The sequence below is a fragment of the Balaenoptera physalus genome (assembly GCF_965194825.1).
Source record: "Balaenoptera physalus genome assembly, chromosome: 2".
Lineage (NCBI taxonomy): Eukaryota > Metazoa > Chordata > Mammalia > Artiodactyla > Balaenopteridae > Balaenoptera > Balaenoptera physalus.
Window position 1 is genome coordinate 149,138,469 of NC_138883.1, and position 7,541 is coordinate 149,146,009.

At 39.2% G+C, this 7,541-nt stretch overlaps 1 long non-coding RNA gene across 1 annotated transcript; it reads right to left on the bottom strand.

Annotated features, from left to right (window-relative positions):
• Positions 1-1,063: 1,063 nt before the first annotated feature.
• On the bottom strand, positions 1,064-5,244 carry LOC309654632. Its single transcript, XR_014260359.1, has 2 exons — positions 5,163-5,244; positions 1,064-3,913 (listed from the first exon to the last, which is right to left on the bottom strand). It is a non-coding gene; the product is annotated as an uncharacterized lncRNA (long non-coding RNA).
• Positions 5,245-7,541: the final 2,297 nt, after the last annotated feature.

Genomic DNA, 7,541 nt, shown 5'->3' on the forward strand with positions numbered 1-7,541 from the left:
TTCACCACTCCAAAAAAATCCCCTGTGCTTCACCTATTCAATTGTCCCTCAGACTCCTAAACTTCTGGCAACCACTATCTGTATAGTTTTGCTTCTTACAGAAGGTCATATAATTGGAAACATACAGAATGTAGCTTCTTTCACTTAACACTATGCATTTAAGATTCATCCATATCTTTTTGTGGCTTGACTCCTTCTAATTGCTGAAGATACTCCATTGTCTGGTTGTGCTACAGTCTGTTCATCCACTCTCCCACTGAAGGACATCTAGGTTGCTTCCAGTTGTTGGCTATTATGAATAAAGGTGCTCTAAACATTTGCGTGCAGGTTTTTGTGTGGACATAAGTTTTCAGATTAGTTGGGTGATACCTGGGAGTGTGATTGCTGGATCCTATGCTAAGACTATGTTTCATTTTGTAATAAACTGTCAAACTGTCTTCCAAAGTGGCTGTATTTGGGTTTTGCATTCCAACCAGCATGGAATGAGAGTTCTTGTTGCTCCACATGCTCTCTAGGAATTGGTGTTGTCAGTTTTTTGGATTTTAGCTGTTCTAGTAGGTATTGTATGTAGCAGTATCTCATTATTGTTTTGATTTTCAATTCCCTGATAACAAATGATGTGCTACAGGTTAATTATTGTAAAATCATCCCTGTGGGCAGATAACCCCCCATTATTTAAGTGACTTACAACTAATAACCATATTGATTCAGATATTGATTCAGCCAGTTACTGAAGGGAACATTTTGCAGCTACTTTTGCTTGGACTGTTCAACAGTTTATTACATGGTTTAAAGTTGGTATTCTATATTTTTTTATTGAAGGATAGTTGATTTACAATGTTGTGTTAATTTCTGCTATACAGCAAAGTGATCCAGTTTTATTTATATATATATATAAAAATTATGACTTATCATAGGATATTGAATATAGTTCCCTGTGCTATACAGTAGGACCTTGTTGTTTATCCATCCTATATATATAAGAGTTTGCATCTGCTAATCACAAACTCCCAATCCATCCCTCCCCCACTCCCCCTTCCCCTTGGCAACCACCAGTATGTTCTCTATGTCTGTGAGTCTGTTTCATAGATAGGTTCATTTGTGTCATATTTTAGATTCCACATATAAGTGATATCAGATGGTATTTGTCTTTTTCTGACTTACTTCACTTAGTAGGATAATCTCTAGTTACATCCATGTTGCTGCAAATGGCATTATTTCATTCTTTTTAATGGCTGAGTAATATTCCATTGCATATATATATACTACATTTTTTTATCCATTCATCTGTCCATGGACATTTAGGTTGTTTCCATGTCTTGGCTATTGTGAATAGCGCTGCTATGAACATAGGGGTGCGTGTATCTTTTTGAGTTACAGTTTTGTCTGTATATATGCCCAGGAGTGGGAATGCAGGATCATATGGTAGCTCTATTTTTAGTTTTTTGAGAAACCTCCATACTGTTTTTCATCATGGATGCACCAGTGAAGTTGGTATTCTATAACTGCATTACAGAGATATTTTTATCACCAAGATTATATGTGTTTTTAAATTTTCAGACCAAAATTACTGAATATATGGTAAAAATTTGAGGTTTCAATGATCTATTCATCCATTGCTGAAGTAACTAAAATCTTGACTCTGCAAAGTTACTCCCCATCCCATCTCCATGCACGAATGTTCATCCTTTCAGAACCTGCTGATAGCAAGTCCATCATTTTTCATAAGTGGATTTTGAACCATCTACTCATTAAATTATGCAACCCTGTACATAGTCAGCAACATGCTTCCCAAGACTTGTCAGGAGGACACCCTCAAATGCACTGCTGCTGGACATGCAGGAAACTTAGGTAAGAGAAACAGTAGTAATGCAGCATTACTTGAAGGCTACATTGACCATCCACTCATTTAGACACATGAGGACAGAAATGGATTAGAATTGATTATCACAATGACAATGCCCTAAAAAACAGACCATGAGGTCGTGCTTCCCAGATCCTCAGAGCTTTCCTGGTCCATGGCCCTTTGGAGCCCTGGTGGTTGAGATTTTCATTTGGTTCTTACAGCTGATAGAGCAAACTTCAGGAAGCAGAAGTAGAGGAGGAAAGATCGTGAAATTAGGCACTGGATGACTGGGCCCAGCACCTAATACTAGTGCTTCCTTGGGCAAGTCACTCACGCTCCATAAGCCTGTTTCTGAGTATGAAAATCAGGAAGTAACTGCATTATAACCTTTGCTTTGTCAGGATTCAGTGAATACTACATACAAAAAACAGCACCATCGTCTGACAGTCTTGCAGCCTGAGGGAGCACAGAGATGTGCTTTGTTTGCCGTGCTCTGTGATATATTGTTTAAAAGCTGGAGTCAACCTTTTCAAATTGGGAAATTTCATATAAAGCTGAGATTGCTGGCTTCTTTTAAAATCTTTAATGGATCTCACAACTCCTGGACCTACATTTCCCACAGCCGAGTAGCAGCCTTGCCCTTTAGACAGAGCGTAAGCTCTCCAGAGCACCTATACAATTATAAGTTGTTGTTGTTATTATTATTACTGGAGAGAACTTAGGGAAGACTTCCTAAAACCTAAGAGGCCACTGGACCTACATCTTGCTCAGAGTAAAGCTGAGAGTGGTCTCTCCAATGAGAGAAGGCACAGTTCAGCTGGTTGAGCTGAATCATTTTGTGCTCCATTGTTCCACATCTCTGCTCTGAGCATGCTCGGTGTGAACACCACTTTTTAGGCAACACACTCTGACATCAGGCTATTTGTCAGGCAAGATACTTGAACAAATTCCACAGCCAAGCAACCCACCTTGCTAACATTGTTCCTAAGGCAGTGGTATTGCATGGGCTGCTATGTTGTTCTGCTCATACCTTTCCATGCTCCTGCCACCTTTCTTTCTCTGGGTTTGTCCAAATTGGAAATGTTGGCAGTGTCCACATTCCCATGGTCAGCTCTGTCTTCTGTGAGTCCCTGATTTGTTTTAGAATGCCATTCACGTCCAGCTCAAATTTCACCTCCATCTTTATCACTTTGTGTTTCTTTGTTGCACTTTCATCTTTGTTGGCCAATTCTTTCTTTTGATTATCCATTTTCATAAAGTGCCATGTGGGCTTATCACTGAGAAGCAAGGAGGCACCACAACTGCACACTTTGCTATCAGTGCATGATCTGAATGATCTGCTGGAATCAGGAGGTTCGCCCAGCAGTTGGGGTTTTCACAGCTCTCTGGGGGATTCTGACTCTCGGTCAAGTGTGAGATCCACTGGAATAGGTGAGAGAACAGAGAGAAGAAACTCCAAAGGCAACTTCTGAATGAGGGAGGCTCCAGCTCAGAGCCTGGGTGGTAGCTATTCTCTGCCCGGGGCTGGCTTAAAAAAGCAAAAACAAAAACAACTCTGTCAAACACAAAGCAAAAAGGCCACAGAAGCCCTTCTTAAATTCTGATTAACATGAAACTCTGATTTTTTTTTCCTCAGGACCCAACTGACAACCTAAAAATTATATATTTCTATATGGCAAGATTTCTCACCAAAAATTAAGATGAGCAACAGGAGAGAAGATACTTGTAGTTACAATAGGGGGGAAAAGATCACTATCCTTAATATGCAAAGAACTCACAGAGAAAACTTAATAGAAAACTAGATAAAGGATGTGAGTGGGCATTTCACAGAAAGAAGAAATACTGGCTAATCCTGAATGGAGAGGTAAGCAGTCGTGTTAGTAACGAAGTAATGCAGTCATGGCAACAGGATAGGCCTTCCTGCCTGTCAGAAGGCAAAGTAATTTTTTAGGGCTGATAACATCCAGTATTAGAGTTTCAGAAAATTGGGTGAATGGACCACATTCTGACACAGTTGGTGGGAATATAAATTGGTACAATTTTTGGTCCTGGCAATTTGATAATCTTCTAAAACTTAAAAATGCACATTCTTTGTGAACCAGAAAAAAAAAAAAAAGAATTTCCACGAGACATGCACCACAATATTTTTTAAAGAAATCAGCTATTACACAGTTTAATTTCAATATAGATACCTTCTTATTCATAACATATTATATCAAGTAATTCTCAATTTACTTTCAGAGTAATTGTGTCATAAATCCCTGAGGTCATGGTACCTCTCACCCAGGGAATTATTATATCTAGCAATAACAAAAAGCATTGAAAAGGAGTAACCTACTCAGAACATTTCAAATATTTTATTTTGAAATTCAATGTGGAATTTAAGCTGAGTGTTTTTATTGCTTTTGGTGTCGTAACAGAGAGCTATTTTCCCAGGGAAAAAAAGAAAAGCTTTGGTCCCCTATTACATCCAGTCCATTCTAAAGAAGCCAATTAGAGGAGAGAAAGGAGTGTGGTGAGTGGGGTAGAGGGTGGTCCTGGAGCAGAGAAGGGGACAGTCCTTACTAGTGGGTAAGAAAGGCGGGCAGTGGCCATGCCCTGTGCCCTCTGGGCTCACTACACAGGGGACACACGCCGTGGTGTTTATAGGGAAATTCAAAGGCAGGCGAACCCCAACCACTCCCAGAAATGTGCAGAGAATGTTTTGGGGTTTTTAAAAATTATTTATTTATTCATTTGGCTGCACCGGGTCTTAGTTGCAGCACGCAGGATCTTTAGTTGCGGCATGCGGGATCTTAGTTGCTGTGAGTGAAGTCTTAGTTGCAGTAGTGGGATCTAGTTCCCCAACCAGGGATCAACCCCAGGCCCACTGCATTGGGAGCGTGGAGGCTTAACCACTGGAACGCCAGGGAAGTCCCCCGGCTTTTTTATAGACTCACTTTCTGTCAGCTGCTACCTGGTTATCCAATGGTATAGCTCATATAGGAAAGACAGGAAAATGTTGGATTCTTTCCTTTGATTTCCCAGTTTTCAAGGTAAAAGACTTGGTGCCCTAACATCTGAAGGTGATCAATTCTTTTTGTCTTAATATTACTATTAATTCATGGATTTAACATATTTGATGGATTTCAATCCATTTCAATGATTATCCTTTTTAAAGCTTAAATGGTTCAATCTTGGGCCAATCTTAGCCTCTTCAATTTGGCTCCTAGGTCCCTATGATCTGACTCTCCTGGTCCTCGACAGCTTCTCTGCCGTCTGGTGTCACAAGATGTTCCAGCCTCATCTTGTATGTTTCCTGCTCCAGCCCTCAAACAAGTTATTTTGAAGCCCTTGTTTCTTTTGCTAAGTAGTATTTCAGTGCCATAGAATGGGTCATTATTTCTGGGCTGTTTTGGCAGACAGGGTTAGAAAAACAAAGTAAATAAATAAAATACCTCTTGAGTTTATATTTATATTAGTCAGGGTTCTCCAGAGAAACAGAACGAATTGGAGAGATATAGATAGATTGTGTGTGTGTGTGTGTGTGTGTGTGTGTGTATGTGTGTGTGTGTGCGTGGTGTGTGTAGATAAAGATAGATAGATAGATAGATAGATAGGTGGTTGGTTACATAGATGGGTAGATAGATAGATAGATAGATAGATAGATAGATAGATAGATAGGTAGATAGATAGATGTATGGATAGGTAGATAGGAAGGAAAGAAATTGGCTCACATGATCACATGATTCTGAAGGCTGAGAAGTCTCTGTATCTGCAGTCAGCCAGCTGGAGACCCAGGAGAACTGATGGTATAAGTTCTACCCTGAGTCTGAAAACAGGGAAGATTGATGCCCCAGCTCCAAGACAGTCAGGCAGAGAGAGCAAATTCTCCTTTACTCCTCCTTTTTGTTCTATTCAGGCCTTCAACTGAGTGGATGAGGCCCACCCACATTAGGGAGGGCAATCTGCTTTCCTCAGTCCATCAAGTCAAATGTTAATCTCATCGAGAAACATCCTCACAGACACACCCAGAATAATGTTTAACCAAATATCTGGGCACCCCATGGCCCAGTATAGTTGCCACATAATATTAACCATTACAATATTGATATGTGCAATCTAAATTTGAGACCCATGTGGTTGTTCAGTTTTCTGAACACCATTTATTGAAGAGACTGTCCTTTCCCAATTGTATAGTCTTTTCCTGTCATAAATTAATTGACCATGTATGGGTGGATTTATTTCTGGGTTCTCTATTCTGACCATTGATCTATGTGTCTGTATGCCAATTTCATACTGTTTTGATTACTGTAGCTTTGTAATGTAGTTTGAAATCAGGGAGCATGTTGCCTCTGCCTGTATTTTTCTTTCTCAAGATTTATTTGGCTATTCAGAATCTTTTGTGGTTCCATACAAATTTTGGTACTGTTTCCTCTATTTCTGTGAAAAATGCCATTGGGATTTTTATAGGGATTGCATTGAATCTGTAGATTGCTTTGGGTAATATGGACATTTGAATAATATTTCCTGCAATCCATGAGCATGAAATATCTTTCCATGTATTTGTGTCTTCTTCAATGTCTTATAGATTTCAGTGTACAGGTCTTTCACCTCCTTGGTTAAATTTATTCCTGGGTATTTTATTTTTGTGTGTGTGTCTAAGTATATTTTTATTTCTCCTGGATAAATTCCTAGGAGTGGACTTTCATATGGTAAGTATATATATAACTTTTTCTAAAAATTTTTATTCAAGTATAGTTGATTTACAGTGCTGTGCCAATCTCTGCTGTACAGCAAAGTGACTCAGTTATACACATACAGACATTCTTTTTTTATATTCTTTTCCATTATGGTTTATCACAGGATATTCAATGTAGTTCCCTGTGCTATACAGTAGGACCTTGTTGTTTATCCATTCTAAATGTAATAGTTTGTATCGACCAACTCCAAACTCCCAGTCCATCCCTCTCCCTCCCCCGACCCTTCTCAACCACAAGTCGGTTCTCTATGTCTATGAGTCGGTTTCTATTTTGTAGATAGGTTCATTTGTGCCATATTTTAGATTCCACATATAAGTGATATCATATGGTATTTGTCTTTCTCTTTCTAACTTACTTCACATACTATGATAATCTCTAGGTCCATACGTGTTGCAGCAAATGTCATTTTTTCATTCTTTTTTATGGCTAAGAAATATTCCATTGTGTATGTATACCACATTTTCTTTTTTTTTTAACATCTTTATTGGAGTATAATTGCTTTACATTGTTGTGTTAGTTGCTGCTGTATAACAAAGTGAATCAGCTATATGTATACATATATCCCCATTTCCACTCCCTCTTGCATCTCCCCCCCACCCTCCCTATCCCACCCCTCTAGGTGGTCACAAGCACTGAGCTGATCTCCCTGTGCTGTGCAGCTGCTTCCCACTAGCTATCTATTTTACATTTGGTAACGTATATCTGTCAATGCCACTCACTCACTTCGTCTCAGCCTACCCTTCCACCTCCCCATGTCCTCAAGTCCATTCTCTATGTCTGCTTTTTTATTCCTTTCCTGACCCTAGGTTCTTCAGAATCACTTTTTATATATTCCAAATATATGTGTTAGCATACAGTATTTGTCTTTCTCTTTCTGACTTACTTCACTCTGTATGACAGACTCTAGGTGCATCCACCTCACTACAAATAACTCAGTTTCGTTTCTTTTATGG